A 22,929-nucleotide genomic window follows, 5' to 3' on the forward strand; every position below is an offset into this window, starting at 1 on the left:
AATGACCAAGTGAAGATTTGGAGATTTGAAAAAATTTAATGAAGAATTCAAGAGCCAAAGATCCAAGAAAACTAAGTGCAAAGGAGAGGAAAAAAAACTAGCGAAATCACAAAGTTCGATAACAAAATTAACAGATTGTTCAGTCCCACCTAAGGTTGATTTGGTCTGACCGAATGTGCGTCCGGTAAGAAACTGTGATTTTTGGACAAAACTCGGCTCGACATTCAGTCCAACCGAAATCAGGTTCGGTGCCACCAAAGATAAGTTCGGTGTGACCTAAGGAAGACAGATACTTCATATACAAATCGATGAAATTTGGATGCAACCGAGAGTTAATTTGGTGTGACCAAATTCTACGTTCAGTACGACCGAAGGTCCCAGTCAGCTGCTGTCGAAGTGTAACAAAAGTACATAAATTAAAGTTAGTTCCAAGTTGGTACAAATTTTTCCTATTTAAATGGATGCTTTAAAATTTTTTAGATACAGATTAGGGTAGAATGGATAAAGCAAGGACTTGTGAAGCCTCTATGGTGTAATGCCCTGAATTTTGAGGGTCGAGCAAAGCTCTACTCTCAAGATCCAGCACATCACTTATGCAACAAGAGTAGATAGGAAATGATGTTCATATTTCATCCATATTAATGAGTTAAACATGAGCAGGATTATACCAAAATAGCATATCATACTCTAGAGATAATGTAATTAAACAGCAAGCGAAAGACTGAAACATATATATTTGAATGGGTAAGTGTTTCACAACCTCTAAAGCATGATTATGTAACTGGGCTGAATATATACATGTAATATTTCAAAATAGAAAAAATATCAAAATGTAAAGTGTTCCACTAATCCATATGTCCCGGTAATCCCATCGAATCAGCACGGGGTCTACATAGACCCGCCTGAGAGCTGAACGTCGGAGAATTCTTCCTCCTCGTCTATGAAGTCCAACTCTACTGCATAGGCTTCATCATCACCTACATCTAAACTAGAGTCTGGTTGGTGTGTTAAAACACTGTCCCAGGGTGGGAGTGAGTGATCAACTTAGTGGTACTATAAGGTAAAGGTTAATATGTTATCAAGTCAATCAAGCAGTAATGATAAAGCAATATAACAATCATTTCCTATCTACTCTTGTTAATGCAGGGATGGTATGCAGTACTGATGTATGCCCTCGCACAAACCTCCCTCACAAGCGACTTCGACAACCAAATTCGTGCATGACAACCTCCATAAAGTGCACCTTCCTCGCCAAAGCTCATGCAATGCGGTGCATGGTCGTGTTGGCCGAGTAATTAATTAGGCTCATTCATAAAGCATATTTGGGAAGCTAAGGTACCTTCCTTTTTTATCATTGACCTAAACCAAAGGATCTATCTAGGGTCGTCAATCCTAGTTAACCATATATGATAGGCAAGTTGTAGGGCATCACCCCTAATGGAAAGCAGTCGAGAGGCAAATTCATTAGTTTATACTCGCGGCCACTATGGGGAGGCTCGTCACCTCAACGTAGGCCAACAGCTTAAATACAGTGTCTCATACCACCATGCCCAGCTCACGAGTTTGGGTTGCTCACTGGTCACTACGGGGAGGCTCGTCACCCCAACGTAGGCCAACAGCTCAACCACGGTGTCCCATAGCACCATGCCGGCCGACTCATGAGTCTTAGCGGATCGTGGTACCATGGTTGAAATGGGCCTTTACATTAGTAAGTAGTACCTTAGATTCAAGCAGTGGTGTCCATACATGGTAAACACACAATAGGCCGATCGGTTTATTTAGTAAGTTCGATTGGTACATGCACACGTAGACTTGATCGACATGGAGCGCATGATTATCCCTTGTGGCCTAACCATTGTCGACAATCGTCGTGTGACTTGGATTCGTCGAGTTACCCAATGTACAAGACTAATTCAGCCACCCAGACAGGAATTGTTACCGATTGCCTAGGCTAGGTTGTAGCCCCAATCTTACTCAGATGCAATAGGTAGGCACATATGATAATCATACCAGCATTTAACAAACAATCCAAGTGAAAATTCTCATTTGAGAATTTCATCAAACACATCGAACATGTTGCCAAACACTTGCATTTTATCTATAAATCGTGTAGTGGCAATTATGGTTACGAGAAAGAAACTATGCACATGATTAAGGTAATTGAGGATCCTATCTTAATACACTTAATAAATACAATTCATCAACATTTTCTCATTCAAACATTTCATCAAACACCTAAGTTACACTTCACCAAATACATAAACTAGATTAGTTACGACATATATTATGGCAATTTCTTACACAAAGAGATCATCATGCATACAACAAACATGACTCATAGATTAATAGCCATGGCAAGCACAAATCACAATTTCATGTTCATTCAAACATTTCAACAAACACATGAGATGCATCTTGTATTCAACATAGTTCATACATGTAAAATATATCAAAATTGGCATATCTAAGACAATATGGTAGCAATCAAGTCAGACATAAATCATTACTGACATTGAAAGCATTGAAAACCATAACCTAAATGTTTTAGTCCGCACCTTTTGTTGGAATACTCGATTCGGACTCGGTTCGAATTCCATGTTCTCGAAAATAGAACGACGGGTACCTAAATCATGAAATAAGTTAGCTAGTTTATCGATTACTTAATCTGGACCTTTATAACGATACTAGGGTTAGGTTTTCTTACCTAAATCGTGGTCGAAAATGATTGTGTAGCGAAGTGGGGAGGTGATTCGGTGCGTGGAGTTGTGGGAGAGAAACATTGCAACAATCTCCCAAACTTTCTCTTCCCTCCTTACTCTTTTCTCTTCTTTTCTCACTTCTCTCTCCTAGGGTTTGGAGAAAATCGTATGGGAGAGATATGGGGCAGTTTAAGGGCTATATATAGGCCTAAAAGTGATGCAAATGGCCCCACGGCCCTGGTATACTTAGGTTATATTGAATGGGTGATTGTTTTTGACAAATGGGGCACATAGGGAGGCCCACTACTCACTTATGTTATAGGGTAAGTTCCCTGACAATGGATCTACGCCAGGATGTGATTTCGGTACGATCAGACAGGCCGATCGACTGTGGAGGACCTGTGTCAGATCAACGGTCGTACTTGCTCGATCGGGGCCACGAGTATATAGATATGAGCAGGAAAATTTCTTTTTGCCATGGGTGAAGTTTGGTCAAAAATTGACAGTCCGAAATCTTCAATTTCACACATAAGTGAACAGCCCAATTCACTTAAGTTTCAATACATTTTCTAAAGATATTCACGTTTCTCATGCACTTTACTCAGGGCTCAAGTTATACATTTCTGTACACTATCTGGGCTTAATTCCCACAATGGTTGTCAAGCCTAGTAGGACAAACATAATCCTATAGTTTCGCGGTCATCGGACTCTCGACGTGTGGTCTAAGTCCAATACGGAGTTTCAATGTACTCCCAAGAGCGGCAAGCTCTTGAGATTTCTCCTAGGTCTTTAAGTGACATTGAGTCAGTGGTATTAATAATTTTAGGTCTTTCCATTTGTGGAAATGGTGGTTCGAGCTAAATCCACTGATTATTTAGTTTAGCACTTAACCAATTTTCACCTAAATTACGACGGGATACGGTCCTTAGGTATTTCTACCTAATTTCCCTTATTATAGGACAATGTTGTTAAGCCCAGTATGATGGACATTGTCCTATAATTTCAGAACTAGTGGCCCACTAACGAGTGGTATAGAGCTTGTTAAGGAAATCAGGGCATTTTTGAAATGAATTAGGTATCAAGATTTCTTGTGCGTAATTATTAGGGTTTGGATTAGCTAAGTTGATAGTGTGACCTATTCGCAACCAGTGAAAATAAAGATTCAATTATAATCACTTTAAACTGTCGGTTCTTAAGCTAAAAGGATACTGACTCAGTTTTGTTTGTTAATTAAGATCCGACCCTTAGTTGTCACAACATTTGGTATGTATTTATTTAGTTATGGTCATCTCAATTAGTCAGTGATAGGTCAGTTAGAATTGAACCCTACGTGAACACATCCTGAGGCTAAGCTCGATGTTTAAGTGATTGGGCAGATTCGTTGGTCTTCTACGGTCGATCAATCCTATTTGTACGGTTCTTTATCGGTACCAGCCGTGTATAAGCCCATCTCGAGTGTCGAGGGTCAGTAAGTGATGACGTGGCAAGTTATAAAAAAGAAAATTTAAGGATTTTTGAAAATTTTAAAATAGTGAAAATATAGGGTGTTACATATAGAGTCCTCCTTTTCGAATCCTTTGGTTCTAGTTGGTTTTTATGTTTTTCTTTTTGAGTTTTGGTTCAATCATGTCTTTGATTAGTTGATATCTTAGCTATGGCTAAGAGGTGAAGCTTATAGTTATTATTAATATTTTAGTTTACTTTGATTCAAGTAATTGATATTGATTGTTAAACAATTCATTGATATTTAGTTTGAATGAAAATTTATTTCTAGTTTATTTTGATCTATTATCGACTTCGGGTACATTGGATACTTAGGAACACAGAGTAATTTCTTATCTACTTTCTAAGGGATCGATCTGTAAAATCCATTAATCTATCGTAGACTACGGGCACAATAGATGCTGTGAATTTCCTGCGATCAATACTTTGGTGCCTGATGTGGGATCCAATTCAATTGAAGTTAAAATCTATTTTGATATATGAATGATGATTTAACCACTCTATTATCCGACTGGATAGGATAAGACTTCGATTCCAGTTGAGTAATCCAATTAAATCAAGTGACTTATATATTAAGATATAGTTATAAGTGGATCATTGACGCTCTAGCATTTTATATTTGATAATTTCTTTCATAATTACTTTTTAATTTAAATTCTATTATTTAGTTTAGTTCTAGTTCTAATTCTAAAGTATTCCAAAAATCACACAACCATAAGTCCTTGTGGGTACGAACTTGGTCTCACCGAGTTATTACTACATCGCAGCCATGCACTGGGGTTGTTCGAACACCGATCTTCTCAAGTTTCTATCATATACGATTGTATTTGACATATCAACCTATTTTGGCGCTTGACGTTAAGTTGTTTGGTTTAAATCGAGCCATACAATTGGTTTTGGTATGCCCGCATGTACCATATGTGACAAAAAACAAACCAAGTGCCAACACATGTTGGATACCAATTGAATATTGGGATCTAGGTTTTGTGTTGGGTTCAGGTAAGAAAAAGAGAATTTATACGGTTATGCGTACCCCATGGATGAATTAGATCACACACATGTTCCACTTTAACTTATGCATGGTGTGTAAACATATACTTTCTTACATGCGCACCGTTGTTGTGCCTCAGTGGTAGACTTTATGGAGTTTCAACATGAGGTCATGGGTTGGAGCATCCCTAGTGATGCAAGTATGCAAGAGTGTGTGGGGGGTGTGAGTGTGTAAAAAAAAAAGTTTCTTACATGCATGTGTCAATTAGTTCTATTAAAATTAACAATGAAACTCAAGCTTCAACTTGGCCTATCCTAAGGAAGTCAATTGCGCACCAAGTAAACTTAGTAAGGCCCACTGTGATTTATAATTTTTTCCACTCCATCTATCCATTTTATTAGATAAATTTAGGGCTTGAGCCCAAAAATAAGAGATAATTTGGCACCATGGATTTGGGGGGATTTCAAATCCCGTTTGTTTGGCACTATAAAGTAATTGAGGATTTCAATTCCCTCAAAAAGAGAGTTTGAAATCCAAGGTGGAAGCTATATATGATTACATCCTAAAAACCTCCCATGAGTCACATGTGTAACATGTGTGTCACTAGGCTATTAATATATTGGGTATGTGGCCCACTGATGATATTCCAAAACAATCATATTATCAACTGCATCACTAAAATTACTTCAATAGGATGATATGCACGGTCCAAACATTGTTCATGTATTGCTCAGATGCGATCCTATGCTTGTGGCCCATCTAAGACTTCGGAATTTCATCATTTTTAGCCAAAGTATATGTTATGGGAGTATCTGACCTGACCTAAATTGAAATCAGCTCGGCTCGGCCACATCTCTGAATGAGTCCACCTAGCTCCATTCAAGGTCTGCTTGGCCAGACGAGCGGCCACATCTGGTACTTTAACAGGCAAGATAACAAAGCTATACAACCGACCCGCGGCATGGTATCAGCTCGTCTACTCTGCCTGAGTTCAGACGATCAGTTGAGATAGTGCCTAGCTACCAAGTTCTTTTGTAGAGCTTTCACATCAGCCTGGAACCCAGAAGAAGTCATTACACATTTCAACCGTCGACTCCAACTAGATCCTTGTGAGCAAACGACTGGGCTCAGATTGTTTTAAGTAGGATTCAAAATACAAGGTCAGGTCGGATGAGATGTGACATAAAATCACACTCGAAACCGACTCCAGTAACGTACGTAAGGAGCAACATCCGACGCACGATCTCAGGGAAACCGCCAATGTCTCCAGTCACACAGCTCCCACGCAATGGCATAGATCGTGCTGAGAATGATGGATGCGTTAACTTCAATCAAATGATATAAATAAGGTACTCATCTACAAAAATAGGTACGCAAGATCTCTCACCCAAAACCTATCTACACTACTTAGACCCAAATTCCTAGCCTAACTTTGACATCGGAGGGTCCCCTGCTCTAGCCAGGGTCTCCTTTGTTTTCCTTCTAGACAGACTTACAGGGCTCGTCACAATTGCTCGGAGCTCGGCGAGGGAGAGCCAGATTTCTATATCAACATTTTGACACCGTCTATGGAATCTCTTACTTAAAAACCACTCCTAGTCTACCTGAGAAAATGGCAAGAGGAAAGAAGAAAGCACATAAACTGATAATTGTGGCTGATCTTGAGTCGATCAGGCAATGAAACTCAACCTCTAGGCTGCAAGTGGAATCCGTGCCCATGGAACCAACTCAACGATCAAGGAACCGTGGAGGTAGGTACCAAGCACTCCAGAGCTAAGTAGATGGCCAGACAACATCCACCTCTTGATCAGGAGGTCAGCGCTCCAACAATTGCAGAACATCCCACCCTTGCGGGTTCTCGAGGAGGTGCGTCACGAGGCACATCTGCTCGGGTCCCATCACGAGCTTGGAAGACGTCGAACCGAGCCCTGACGCACGTTTCTGAGACCTCAGCACTAACTCTTACCAACCTCCACCGTGAATTGGAGAGGAGGAGGCGCGAGAGGACACCCGAACCCGATCATGCACAAGAAGTTGTGGCTGAGAATAGAGATCCCTAAGAGGCTCAGCTTGAGGAGCTCCGAGGGCAGATCAGCACAATGCGCTAGGCATATCAATAGCAGGCCCCGATGACTATAGAAGTAATGACAGAAGAACCAGAGCCCCCATTCACCAACGAGATAATGAGCGCAGCAATGCCACTAAGGTTCTAGATGTCGCCCATCACACCGTATTCAAGTTCTAAAGATCCAACAGAGTACATAGAGTCCTATCGGTCATGGATGCAACTTCAATCATCTTCCAGACTGATCATGTGCCGCGACTTCTCCCTGACTCTCAAGGGAGTCGTCCGAAGTTGGTACAAACAAGTTGAAGTCAAATTCAATCAGCTCTTTTGCTGAGCTTAGCAAAGCATTCCTGACTCAGTTCATCATCAGGAAGCAGCGTCATAAGCCATCTACCCACCTACTGACTGTCAAGCAAAAGGAGGGAGAGGTATTGAAAGACTACATAATTCGATTTAATAAAGAGGTGATGCAAGTCAATGACTACTCTGAGAAGATGACACTAGCCGCGATGATTGTCAAGCTCCAGGAGGGAAAGTTCCTCTTTTCCATAAGAAAGAACCCTCCGACCATGCTAGGGGAACTTATGAACTAAGCTTAGAAGTACTGGAATGCTGAGGAGTTCTTTAGTTCTCGGAAGAGTTCTCAGAACTTGGGAAATCCCCCGTAAGATAAGAATCACAAAGACGAAGCTTCACAACAGACGAACAAGAGGAGATCGGATGAAGGTACTTCACGCGGTCAGAGGCCAAGCAGAAGGTAGAGAGTAGGTTCAGCTTGTACACACCCCTCAACACATCTCTAGAGCAAATTCTCTTGAAGATCCAAGATAAGAAGCTATTAATGTAGCCGCATGAAAACGGATGTAGGCCAACGAGACAAGCAAAAATATTATCACTTCCACCGCGACCACGGTCACAACACTAACGATTGTGTCGACCTAAAAGAAGAGATTAAGACTCTCATTCGCAAGGGGTACTTGCGTGAGTACGTGAAGGAGGAAAATTAAGTTCAGAAGGACGTGCCATCGAGCAGAGTGGCAGACGATGCCATCGAGATCTGGACAATATGCGGAGGGCCGTCGGGAGGTGGAGATTCGAATCAGGCCTAAAAGGCTCATGCTCGGAGTACTGACCCCGAGCACAACATCTACCTAGTAGACAAGCTGATCAAAGAACTGTGAATGAGTTCATACAGTCTAACATTCACGGAGAACGACACACGCAGGATTTAGCACCCTCATGACAATGCCATGGTGGTAGCCATGACAATAGCCAATCAGAAGGTATACTGCATTTTGGTTGATATGGGGAGCTCGGCCAACATTTTGTACTCCGAGGCATTTGACAAGATGGGTATTGACAGGTTGCGCCTCCGACACGTTCGGACCCTGTAAGTGCTATGGTTTCATGCTCCTTTGATTGTCAAAATTTGTAGTGCCAAAACTTCAATATGTGTCCTGTGTAGCACGTTGATATATATGTTCAAGGCAATGCATCTCAAGTACAAGGACAATGCTTCAAGTCAAGTACAATGATCTACTACAAGAATTGCAAGATCAAGTACATTGTTCTCTTCTCTAAAGCTTTAGAGTTTTAAAGCTACGAGATCTTGTTCAAGACTCAAGGTGAAGTACAACTCAAGAACTACAAGTTCAAGCTTTCAAGCTTCATCAAGCGTCGAGATCTAAAGCTTTATGATCTTGAAAGATCATCCATCATCTAAAGAAAAGAATGTTCAATGTTCATACTTCATGTCTCAGGTATGAATGACCTTAGATTGACCTTAGGGTAGGTCATTTCGGATACATAAGTCAATTGCTTATTTTATATGTGTTTTGGTATGTTCTTAGACTAGTCCTGGACTTTGTTCAACTAGTCCTAGAACTATCTTGACTAGTCCAAGAAATTTCAAGAGAAGTCCTAAGTTGTTGCAAATTTTTAAAATTTTTTGGTTGAACAACGACCAGTCCTGGAGTCTGCTCAACCAGTCGTGTGAACAGTGTCAACTCGTTCATGACCAGTCCTGCAGCTACAACTGAAACTACAGCAATGAATTCTAGTTTCTCATGACCAGTCGTGGAGGGTTCACGACTGGTCATGGACAATCTACGACCAGTCATGGAACGGTTTTATCCGATCGCGCTCAAAAATTTAAAAATCTGTTTGTTCTTTGACCAGTCGTAGTGTCCACAGGACCAGTCGAACATGCGATCTCTACAACTATAAATAGAGCATGAATTTTAGAGTTTTATATCCAATTAAAGTAAAATTAAGGCATCACACTGAGAGATAAGTTTGTGTTCTTTTTAAGCTACATTGTGCATATTTAATATTCTCTTTTGTTAGCTTTTCATATTTGATTTTGTTTCTTCATTCTAATCTAATTTGAAAGAGGAATTGTGATATTCCACTTCTTGGAATCAAAATCAAATAGAGCTAGCCCAACTTGATTTAATTTAAAATCAATTAGAACTTAGAACCATTTCAAAGTGAGTATTATACACTGAACTTCTCTATTCGAACTTCTACTCCGACTTGGCTCTTCCGGGCTGCTACAAAAGGAGAAATCCAGGTATTTTACATTTGTGTAAATCTTCTACACTTTTGGTTTCTTTGAGATTAAACCAGAAAAATCTCTAAGTGTTAGTTATTTGAGGAGAGCCAGAAAACTCAGAGTGTGGGGTTTTTGAATTGTGTAAGCCCATTTGAAAGACACAATTGTAAGGGTTTTAGGTGAACCTGAGAAAAACCTATTTTCATAGTGAACGCTAATATCCCCTATGTGATGATATTAGGAGTGGAGTAGCAAGCTGTGTGGCTGTTGTTTAACAGTTGGTGAACACAGAGGCGAACCACTATAACTCCTTGTGTCTTGTGATTTGAATGTTTGTTTAATTTCTATATCTTTTATCATTCAAGTTTGTGGGATGTATGTGTGGATGTGAATGTTGTAATCTTTCATTTCAAGCATTGTGGGGTATGTTGTAATAGTTTAGAATTTCTTTCTTGCTATTTCCTTTATTTTCTTTCCAGTTTGAGATTTTATTTCTCTAATTGTTCTAGTAAGGTTATCCTGCCATAAACCCTTAGTTTTTATGGTGAAAGGTTGTCCTTAGAACAACTAGAATTTGAGGTTGCTTTACATTCTATATTGTGGATTGTTGTCTTTCCTTTACTTAGCTATCTTATTATTTTATTCCACTGTTATCATTTTAAATTTGGTACCCCCCCCCCCCCCCTAGGACATATAGCTTGGCCTTTTCAAGTGGTATCAGAGCCTAATAGCTTGTTATATTTTTGGATTTATTTCTTGAGCTAATCGATCTAAGCTATTTGTAAGATGTCAAATTTTGATGGCCTTTCAGTTACAGGGCCTCCTCCATTTGATGGCTCCAATTAAGCCTATTGGAAAGCCAGGGTGAGAATTTTCTTAAAATCCATGGATGAGAGCATGTGGCAAGCTATAGTAACTGAATGAACCCCTCCTACCATTGAAGTAACTGGTATCGATGGATCCAAATCTATGAAAATCTTACCTTATTTTTCTTGGACCACTCTTTAGAAAAGTGAGAGTAGTGCCAATGCAAAGGCACTAAATGCAATCACTTACGCACTATCACTAGATGAATTCAAAAGAATTATATCCTGTGATACTGCAAAGCAAGCTTAGGATATTTTAGAAATGACACACAAGGGTACATCAATTGTCGAGAAATCCAAAGTCCAAATCCTCACAACCAAATTTGAGGAAATACATATGGAAGAAAATAAAATGTTCATGGACTTCTATATAAGATTAAATGACATTGTGAACTCTATGTAGGGTCTTAGCGATAAAATCCCAGAAAGTAAAGTGTGTGCAAAGATACTACGCTCACTACCTGAACGGCTCAACCCAAAGGTGAACGTGATCCAGGAACTTCGTGATACAGACAATATGAGGGTAGAAGAACTAGTTGGTTCTTTACAGACTTATGAGTTATCTTTTAAAGTTCCTAAAGGTAAATTTATTGCCCTTAAAATTTCTAAAAATATTTTTTAAGAAAATTATAACAATTCTGATTTAGAAAACTCAGAAGATGATATGGCCCTTCTAGCGAAAAAGTTTTATAAAATTTTCAAAAGTAAAAAAGAGGGTTGATTTTCAAAAAGCTAATGATTAAAAAAGATCTAAATCTAAAACTTGGAAATCATTAAAAGATAGTCAATGTTACAACTGCCAAGAATATGGGCATTTGGCAAACAAGTGTCCTAAAAAGGACAAACCTAAAAGGAAAGGTATGTTGGCTACTTGGGATGAATCCTCTGACTCTGAAGCCTCTTCTGAATCAGAAGATTCTGAAACCGAGTCGAGCAATGAAGTCAAAGCCCTTATGACTCTAACCAAGTTCACTTTTTCAGATCATGATGATTCAACTAGTGAAGAAAATCTGAATAGTGATCATGAAAATGAAGAAGATCTTCAAGATGCTTATAATGGCCTTTACAAAGAGAGTTGTAAAATTGTTGTTAAACGTAAACTTCAGAAAGAGAAGTTTTCAAAGATTACAGAAAATTTTGATTCTCTTGTTTTAGAAAAATCTCACATTTTAGATTGTTTTGAAAAATCGAAATGTAATTTAGATTTCAAAACATCTCTTATTGAAAATCTTAAATCTAAAAATGAAAAACTTAAACTTGAAGTCTCTTTGCTTTTTAAAGGATACATGGAGGTATGTCCAAGGTAATCCAAAGTTAGAAAAGCTATTGTCTGGATCAAGAAAATGTGGCGACCGATCCGGTTTGGGCTATGATAGAAATATTCCTCCTAAACAGAAGAATACTCCTCCTAAGTTTGTGAAAGGAGAGTCTTCAAACTTAAAAGGTAATAGTTTAAAGTAAAATTTTTCTAAAAATGCTAAAACTTTTCAATCTTTCAAACCTATATGTAATCATATCAACTATAAAAATTAGAATCAAAACCCTTTAGCTAAGAAAATAGTTAATCTACTTAAGGAGCTCTTAAAATCTAACTCAGTAGGTCATTCTTACAACAACTACAAATACAAGAAGACCAACTATACTCCTAAACCCAAATCAGTTATGAAATGGGTTCCTAAGGTTACTTGCTTGGTTGCCCACATGGCTTTTAAAGTATCAAGCCATTCAAAGTGGTACCTAGACAGTGGATGCTCCAGGCATATGACTGGTCATAAAGGTTTATTTACCGATCTTAAAGACATGACTGATGGTTCAGTCACATTTGGTGATGGTAGCAACTGCAGGATTATTGGCCAAGGTACGGTTCAACTTTCTAATCTCCCTTTATTTGAGAATGTTTTATATGTAGAAGGTTTAAAACATAACTTGTTAGGCATTTCTTAAATATGCGATAAAAACCACAGCGTCAAATTTTCTAACCTAGGGTGTGAAATTTTAAACAAAAAGGGTTCAGTAATATTAACTGGTCGTAGAACTTCTGAAAACTGCTAATCGTAAGTGATTCTAGCTCATTTAATCAATTGTGTTACATGGTCCATACCGATGAAACTAAGTTATGGCATAAACGTCTTGGACATGTACACTACCGCAATTTATATAGATTGAGTAAAAGAGAATTAATAAGAGGTCTACCTAAATTACAAAAAGTAGACAAAGTATGTGGCGGATGCCAGATTGGCAAACAAACTAGGAGTGCTCACAAAAAGGTGGACTCCAATGCCACATCTACACCTCCCAGACTTCTCCACATGGATCTTATACGACCAACCCGGACGGAGAGTCGAGGTGGGAAAAAATATATACTGGTGATCGTGGATGATTATACTAGATTCACTTAGGTAGCCTTCTTAAGGAATAAATCAGAAACCCTTGATGAAGTAAAAAGAGTTCTCAAACGAATCTAAACGGAAAAAGGTTCTCAAGTCTGTAAGATCCGTAGTGATCATGGATTAGAATTTGAGAATAGCAGTTTTGAGAAATTCTGTTGCGATCAGGGGATATCATATAAATTCTCTGCACCCAAAACTCCACAATAAAATGAAATTGTTGAAAGAAAAAATAGAGTGCTTTAAGAAATGGCAAATGAAATGTTGAATAGTATGAAGCTCCCTAAAAATCTATGGGCTGAAGCCGTAAATACTACATGTTATATAATCAACCAGGTCTATACAAGAAAATAAAACAGTAAGACGACTTATGAAATATGGTTTGATAAGAAGCCTACTGTCAAATACTTTCGAGTTTTTGGCAGCAAGTGCTATATTTTACGTGACCGTGAAAATCTAGGAAAGTTTAATACTAAAAGTGACGAAGGGATCTTTTTAGAGTATTCTTTAAACAGTCGAGCATATCGAGTACTGAATAAGAGGACCGGTGTTATTCAAGAGTCCATTAATGTAGTCATTGACGAACACTTAAATACACCTACCTTGAGTTCTGATAATGATGAAGTTCTTTTAATTGACAAATCAGATACTTTATCAAGTCAAACTAACTTTAAACTAAGGACTGTTAAAGATCATCCAACCGCTTAATTCTTGAAAACCCTCTCACTGGTGTGCACACTTGTAGATAACTAGAAGATAATGCAATTACGTGTGCTTTACATCCCAGATAGAACCGGCTAACGTAAAAGAAGCTCTTATTGATGAAAACTAGATAGTAGCAATGCAAGAAGAGCTTAACCAATTTGTGAGAAATGATGTTTGGTATCTTGTTCCTAGACCTAAAGATAAACATATTATCAGAACTAAGTGGATTTTTAAAAATAAGTCTGATGAACTTGGTAATATAATTCGAAACAAGGCTAGACTGGTTGTACAAGGGTACACTCAAATTGAAGGAATCAATTATGATGAAACCTTTGCCCCAGTAGCTCGTCTTGAATCAATCAGACTATTCATGTCCATTGCTTGCTTTAGAAAATTCAAAATTTATCAAATGGATGTAAAGAGTGCCTTCTTAAATGGTGATCTACATGAAGAAGTTTATGTTGAACAACCAACGGGTTTTGAAGACCCTAAGAATACTGATCATGTCTATCACTTGAAAAAGGCTCTCAACGATTTGAAACAAGCTCCCACGGTATGGTACAAAAAATTGACTAAGTTTCTACTAAGTCATAATTTTCAAATGGGTAGTGTTGATAAGACTCTTTTTGTTAAGAAACATAACGATCATATCTTAATAGTGCAGATCTATGTTGATGATATTATTTATGGATCTACTTATACTAACATGACTATTGAGTTTGCAGATTTAATGAAATCTAAGTTTGAAATGAGCATGGTTGGGGAATTGAATTATTTCCTAGGTTTGCAAGTAAAACAACAACCTGATGGTATTTTTATTTCTCAAACCAAATATGCTCTGAACTTAATTAAAAAGTTCAGATTTGAGAATGGAAAAAATTTTGATACTCCTATGAGTATAACTTTAAGACTCTCAAAAGACTCTACAGGTAAAAATGTGGATCCTAAATTATATCGTAGTATGATTGGTAGTTTACTTTATTTAACTGCAAGTAGACCTGATATTGCTTTTAGCGTTGATATTTGCGCTAGATATCAATCTGACCCTATAGAGTCTCATCTAACTGCTGTTAAGCGGATTATACGATATGTCACAAGTTCATCTAATTTGGGTCTCTAGTATCCATATGATACTAGTGTTCAGTTGGCAGGGTACACTGATGCTGATTGGGCTGGAAATATCGATGATAGGAAATCAATCAGTGGTGGTTGTTTCTATATCAGAAATTGCTTAGTTTCTTGGTTTAGCAAGAAGCAAAGTTCCGTATCGCTCTCAACTGCTGAGGCTGAATACATCGCAGCTAAAAATGCATGTACTCAGCTTGTATGGATGAATAGAATGTTAAGCGATTACGGAATTGCACAGGATTCTATGGTTTTATATTGTGATAATTCCATTGTGATAAATATATCTAAAAATCTAATCCAGCATTCACGAACCAAGCACATTGACATTAGATATCATTACATTCATGAATTAGTGGAAGAAAAAATAATTTCTTTAAATTACATTCTAACCGAGATTCAACTTGCTGACATTTTCACTAAACTGCTCGACAAAAGCAAGTTTAATAAATTGAAATTTGATCTTGGAATGTTCAATTTAAATTTTTTATTCATGCATGTCTATATTTTAGTTTATATATTTGTTAATTTATGTATTTAAATTTTAGATTATGAGAAAAATGCATGTTTTTGTCTTTGCACGACCAGGCGAGGATGTACTCGACAAATCGTGGCACGACCGGTCGAGGATGGTCCACAACCAGTCGTGTAGCACGCTGGACCTTTTTAATTTGGGGAAAATCATCATCTTCCTCATTTCTTCTTTCTTCTCCAACGGGCCATAGCATGACTGGTCGTACCCAACTGTTTAATTCATCAAGGTTAGTGTATTATTTCAGTTATTCTTGTAGATTCAAGCTCTAATCTCTTCATTTTCTTCCTCATAGTGCTGATTTCAAGTTTCCATGAAGATTTTGAGGTTTTCTTCACCCAAATCTATTTTTGAGAAAACCCATTCCACATCATTTGCAACTCCTAGTTTCTTTGATTTTCTTATTGCAAATGGATGCTAGAGGGAAAAAGAAAACCCCTCGTGGTGCTTCCTCATCTAGATCGACTCCTTTAATAAGGTGCCATCTTCGGTCACCCGAAGATGATCCCGCACATGTGTGAGATTTAAGAATGCACAATGTTATTGTTGAGCGACCTGTTGATCTTGAACACATTGCTCCTTTTGGTCTCTTTCCACTTCTCCAATCTGTAGGTTGGGCTAACATCCTACATTGGGGTGGGCCAGCATACCAATCTATTGCATAGGCTATGTTTGCTTGCATTTCTGATTTTTCGACTGAGGATTTAACGTTTCAAATAGCTACTAGAGAAGGTTTATTTGATATAGACCGTCATCTGATTTCAGCTCTAATGGACATACCCGTTAATGACGAGGGTATTCCTATTCATACTTTAGTTGAGAAACCCTCTGAATCAGAAAAACGTTTACTAACTAGAGCATTATGCAACATGGATGTGCAATGGACTCATAAAGGGAATGCGCTTGCTTCCAAGTACTTGTTACCCAAATACAGGGTTCTTCATCAAATATTTATTTCAAATCTGTATCCACGTTCTGATAACAAAACAGAACTGACTTCCTTTATGGTTCGGTTTTTGCATTCCATCATCTCTAGTACTCAAGTTTGTCTTCCATCTTTGATCTGTCATTTTATTATTCAATTTCGTCTCCATCCTAGAACAGTGATATTCCATTTGTCTATCTTATAACTGTGTTAGCTACTCACATGCTAGTTGCTATGCCTATTGGAGAGGCTCTTATTCATCATCTTATTTTCAACAATTCAAATATAAATAAGATAAAATTGGAATTGGCACCTGGACAAATGGATGTGGGTGGTGGTGGAGCTGAAGCAAGGAATGTAGAAGAAGGTGGCGATCTTCCTCTTGATGATATAAATATGGATGACATTTTTGATGAAATTGAACAGACTCTGCAAATGATCCTGACTATGAGCCATCTGATTTTGATGCTCATCTTCGTGCACTTGAGGAGAAGGTAGAGAACATGAATGTTGCCCATGATTTACAATTTAAATATATGTGCAAGTATCTTAGGAGCTTAAACAAGGGCCTTCATCAATTGATCCTACCATACCTGCTCCTTCTTCAAGATCTAATTAAGTGTTTTTATCCTATGGTCTGTAATAACTATTATTCTAATTTGCTTTCTTTCAGTTTGTATGACTAAAATTGATTGACTTTGGTTGACTTTGGTTTATGTTATTGATATGTGTACTTTGAATTTGCTTATATATCTTTCATATCTTGCCTAGTTAACTCCTTTATTACTCTCTTGTTTGTCTTCGTATTCCATTTCTTATTTGCTTCCTTGGTCATATAGTGACAAAAAGGGGGAGAAATATTTTTGGATTAATTCTTTATGGATATGATTGTGGAGAAGAGTAGTAGCATTATTTTTTATGTATATGTGTGCTACTCAAGGGGAGTAAGTAAGGAGGTGTTTTGCCTACTTCATGATGATGTGTGCTAGTTGATGATAACTGGTGCATGATTCTTTAACCTGGCTGTAACTAGTTTCCTTTTATAACTGGTGCATGATTTTTTATTGAGATGCTTCTCTTATTTTTATTAAGTGTGTTTTGTCATAAATTTGACAAAGGGGGAGATTGTAAGTGCTATGGTTTCATGCTCCTTTGATTGTTAAATTTTGTAGTGCCAAAACTTCAATCTGTGTCTTGTGTAGCACGTTGATCTATATGTTCAAGGCAATGCATATCAAGTACAAGGACAATGCTTCAAGTCAAGTACAATCTACTTCAAGAATTGTAAGATCAGGTACATTGTTCTCTTCTCTAAAGCTTCAGAGTTTTTAAAGCTACGAGATCTTGTTCAAGACTCAAGGTGAATTACAACTTAAGAACTACAAGTTCAAGCTTTCAAACTTCATCAAGCGTTGAGATCTAAAGCTTCATGATCTTTAAAGATTAACCATCATCTGAAGAAAAGAATGTTCAATGTTCATACTTCATGTCTCAGGTATGAATGACCTTAGATTGACCTTAGGGTAGGTCATTTCGGATACATAAGTCAATTGCTTATTTTATATGTGTTTTGGTCTGTTCTTAGACTAGTCTTGGACTCTGTTCGACTAGTCCTAGAACTGGCCGACCAGTTCAAGAAATTCTAAGACCAGTCTTAAGTTGTTGCAAATTTTTTAAATTTTTTAGTTGAGCTACGACCAGTCCTGGAGTCTGCTCGACCGGTCGTGTGAACAGTGCCGACTCATTCACGGCCAGTCCTGAAGCTACGACTCAAACTACAGCAACAAATTCTAGTTTCTCATTACCAGTCGTGGGCAGGTCACGACCAGTCGTGGAAAACCTACGACCAGTCGTGGAACAGTTTTATCCGATCGCGCTCAAAAATTCAAAAATCTATTCGTTCTTCGACCAGTCGTAGTGTCCACAGGATCAGTCGAACATGCGATTTCTGCAACTATAAATAGAGCACGAATTTTAGAGTTTTATATTCAATTAAAGTAAAATTAAGGCATCACTCTGAGAAATAATTTTGTGTTCTTTTTAAGCTACATTGTGCATATTTAATATTCTCTTTTGTTAGTTTTTCATATTTGATTTTATTTCTGCATTCCAATCTGATTTGAAAGAGGAAATGTGATATTCCACTTCTTAGAATCAAAATCAAATAGAGTTAGCCCAACTTGATTTAATTTAAAATCAATTAGAACTTAGAACCATTTCAAAGTGAGTATTGGACATTGAACTTCTCTATTCAAACTTCTACTCCGACTTGGTTCTTTCGGGTTGCAATAAAAGGAGAAATCCAGGTATTTTACATTTGTGTAAATCTTCTATGCTTTTGGTTTCTTTGAGATTAACCCAAAAAAATCTCTAAATGTTGGTTATTTGAGGAGAGCCAGAAAACTCAGAGTGTGGGGTTTTTGAATTATGTAAGCCCATTTGAAAGACACAATTATGAGGGTTTTAGGTAAACCTGAGAAAAAATTATTTTCATAGTGAACGCTAATATCCCCTATGTGAGGATATTAGGAGTGGAGTAGCAAGCTGTGTGGCTGTTGTTTAACAGTTGGTGAACACAGAGGTGAACCACTATAACTCCTTGTGTCTTGTGATTTGAATGTTTGTTTAATTTCTATATCTTTTATCATTCAAGTTTGTGGGATGTATGTGTGGATGTGAATGTTGTAATCTTTCATTTCAAGCATTGTGGGGAATGTTGTAATAGTTTAGAATTTCTTTCTTGCTATTTCCTTTATTTTCTTTCCAGTTTGAGATTTTGTTTCTCTAATTGTTCTAATAAGGTTGTCCTGTCATAAACCCTTAGTTTTTATGGTGAAAGGTTGTCCTTAGAACAACTAGAATTTGAGGTTGCTTTACATTCTGTATTGTGGATTGTTATCTTTCCTTTACTTGGCTATCTTATTGTTTTATTCCACTGTTATCATTTTAAATTTAGCATAGTCCTATTCCCCCCACCCTCTAGGACATATAGTTTGGCCTTTTCAGACCCCATTGCATGGCTTTGCAGGTGATAAAGTCATCTCAGAAGGAGTGATCTTTCTCCTAGTCACAACGAGAGAAGGAAAGAATCAAGTCACCTTGTTGGTAGACTTCTTGGTGGTGAACACACCATCTTCATACAACGTCATCCTCGGACGACCATCACTCAACTCCATGAGGGCAGTGGTATCCACATACCATCTAATGATGAAGTTTCCTGCTGTTGGAGGAGTCGGCTATCTGAGGAGATCAGCCGAAAGCTCGACATTGCTACTCAATAGTCGTAAGAAAGGGCACAAAGAAGCAGGCCCTTACAGTCAATGTGCTCGATCCCAGGGAGGACACCTCGGAGGGAAGCTCCCCTATGGAAGATCTTCTGAGTATCCCGCTCGACGATGTCGACCCGATCAGAATAGTTCAGTTTGGGTCATCACTGACCATCGACCAATGGGCACAGATGTTGGAGTTCCTATGACAGCATAGAGATGTCTTCTAATGGTCCCATCAGGACATGCCCCACATCGCCCCTAAGGTGATGGTCCATAAGTTGAATGTGGATCCGGAACACAAGTCAGGTTAGCAGAAGAGAAAGGCTTTTTAGCCCGAGAGGTACGCAACGATCGTCAAGGATGTGGATAAACTGCTCAAGGTAGGTTTTATTGAAGAAATCCATTACCCCGACTGGATTACCAACGTTGTACTTGTAAAAAAGGCTAACGAAAAATGGCAGGCCTGCATGGATTACTCTGACCTAAATAAAGCCTATCCTAAGGATAACTTTCCCCTCCCCAGGATTGACCAGCTGGTCGACAGTACAGCCGGACACGTGCTTCTGACGTTCATGGATGCATACTCTGGCTATAATATGATAGCAATACACCCCTTGGACAAGTAGAAGATGGTGTTCGTTACAGATGAAGGGCTCTACAACTACCAAGTCATGCCCTTTGGCCTGAAGAATGCGGGAATAACTTATCAACGACTAGTGAACAAATGTTCGCTCATTAGATTGGCTGAACTATGGAAGTTTACGTCAATGACATGCTAGTGAAGAGCATGAAAGCGGCCAACCATCTATCAGATCTTGCCGAGACCTCCATCCTACAGAAATATTAGATGAGGTTGAACCCAACCAAGTGCGCGTTTGTTGTATGCTCAGGTAAGTTCCTGGACTTTTAGGTCAGCTAGAGGGGGATCAAGGTAAACCCAAACAAGATCAAAGCTCTCCTGAACATGAGCTCTCCTCGAACCTTAAAAGAAATCTAATGCCTCACAGGGAGAGTGGCTGCCCTCAGCCGGTTCATCTCCAAGGCAACTGACAAGTGCCTCCCCTTCTTCCAGCAGTTGAAAGGAAATAAGAAAGTAGAATGGACCTCGGACTATGAACAGGCATTCCGGCAACTGAAGCAGTATGTAGGGTTGCCTCCGCTACTGTCTGAGCTAGAGAAAGGGGAGCCATTGTTCCTCTACTTAGCGGTCTCAGCCTTGGCCGTGAGCTCGGTCCTTATTAAAGAATCCGAGGGGAAGCAGCGTCCTGTGTACTACGTTAGCAAAGCAATGGTCTCAGCAGAAACAAGGTATCCGAGCTTGGAGAAGCTCACCCTGGTGTTGGTTATATCTTCTTGAGACTTCGCCATATTTCCAAGCGCACTTTATAGTCGTTCTCACTGACCAACCCCTTCACCAGGTGCTCCAGAAACCCAAAGTGTCCAGATGCTTAACTAAGTGAGCAATCGAGCTGGGAGAATTCGACATCGAATATCGGCCGAGAACAGCCATCAAGGGCTAGGCCATGGCCGACTTCATAACGAAATTCACCGCTCAGAGTAGTGAAGTTGAAATGTCCGACCCGGGCACGTCTGCCGGTCTAAGGGAAAACCTCATGATCCTCCAGACCTCTCCACTTGCTGAGGACACCAAAGTGGAACCAGTGACTATGGACAAGTGGACCCTGTTTGTAGACGGATCATCAAACTCGAAACGAGGAGGAGCAGGAATTGTCCTCATAGCACCTGACTCCACGACCATCTAGTACACCATAAGGCTCAATTTTTAATCCCCGAACAATGAAGCAGAGTATGAGGCTCTATTGGCTGGACTCAGGTTAGCAATTACCTTAGGAGTCTGAGCTCTCAAAGTTCGGTGTGATTCCCAGCTTGTCGTAAACTAAATAGTAGCAAAATATAAAGTTAAGGAAGCTAGAATGATAGCCTATCTCGGCCAAGCTCGAAAACTTACGAGTGAGTTCCAGGAATGTAACGTCAACCAGATTCCAAGAGTCGAGAACTCTTGGGCCAACGCTCTGGCAAGGTTGGCCTTAGCCACTGAAGGAAGTATTCTGAGGATTGTTCCGGTGGAGTTCCTCAACGAGCCGAGCATCGATCATCTCAGCCATGAAACCGCTCACCCCGTACAAAAGATGCCGAGCTGGATGGATCCAATAGTTGAGTACCTTAGGGATGGCAAAATCACGAGGATAAACTGGAAGCACGATGCCTGAGGATTAGGGCAGCGCGGTATGTGATCATAGGGGATACTCTGTATAAGAAAGGCTTTTCCCTACCATACTTGAGGTGTCTTCGGCCAGATGAGGCAGAATACGTGATATGAGAGACTCACAAAGGTATTTGCGAAAATCATTCTGGCGGCCATGCCCTAGCCCAGAAGGTTGTTCGCCGAGGATACTTCTGGCCGACAATTCAAGAAGATTCCAGAAGTTTCGCTCGGAAATGCGACAAATGCCAAAGGTTTACGGTCGTCCCCTGACAACCAGCAGAGGAGCTAACCCCCATGAGCGGGCCATGGCCATTCGCTCAATGGGGTATCAATATCATCGGACCTCTGCCCCATGGCAAGGGACATACTAAGTATACGATTGTGGCAGTTGACTACTTCACTAAATGGGCTGAAGCCAAGCCAGCCACTAAAATCACCAAGCAGAAGGTAACAAATTTCATCTGGAAGAATATTATTTGTCAGTTTGGCATTCCTCACACCATTATGTCAAATAATGAGAAGCAGTTAGACAATGATAGGTTTAGGGGTATGTGTTAGAGGCTCAGCATCAGGAATGCTTATTCATCACCACGGCATCCTCAATCCAATGGCCAAGTGGAAGCAATGAACAAAATAATAAAGAACCATCTCAAGACCAATCTGAAAAAAGCTAAGGGCGGTTGGGCCGAAGAGCTCCCATTCGTGTTATGGACGTACAGAACTACAGCTCGGTCAGCGACGGGAGAAACCCGTTCTCCCTCTCTTATGGTGCCGAGGCAGTCGTCCCCATCAAGATAGGACTCCCCACTTCTCGAGTGCAATCCTATCAGGATGAAGAGAATGCCAAGCAGATAACAACGAGCCTCAACTTACTCGAGGAATTGAGGGATATAACTAAGCTACAGATCGCGACTCAGCATCAATAGGTAACCCATTTCTACAACTCCAGGGTCAAGACGAGGCGGTTCTGACGGGGAGACCTCGTCCTTCGCCGTGTGTTCCAAAACACAGCGGTGTCTGGAGAAGGGTACCTAGGACCAAACTGGGAGGGACCTTATCGAGTAGTCAGCTCGGCCAA

Source organism: Magnolia sinica, chromosome 18, assembly GCF_029962835.1.
Source record: "Magnolia sinica isolate HGM2019 chromosome 18, MsV1, whole genome shotgun sequence".
NCBI lineage: Eukaryota > Viridiplantae > Streptophyta > Magnoliopsida > Magnoliales > Magnoliaceae > Magnolia > Magnolia sinica.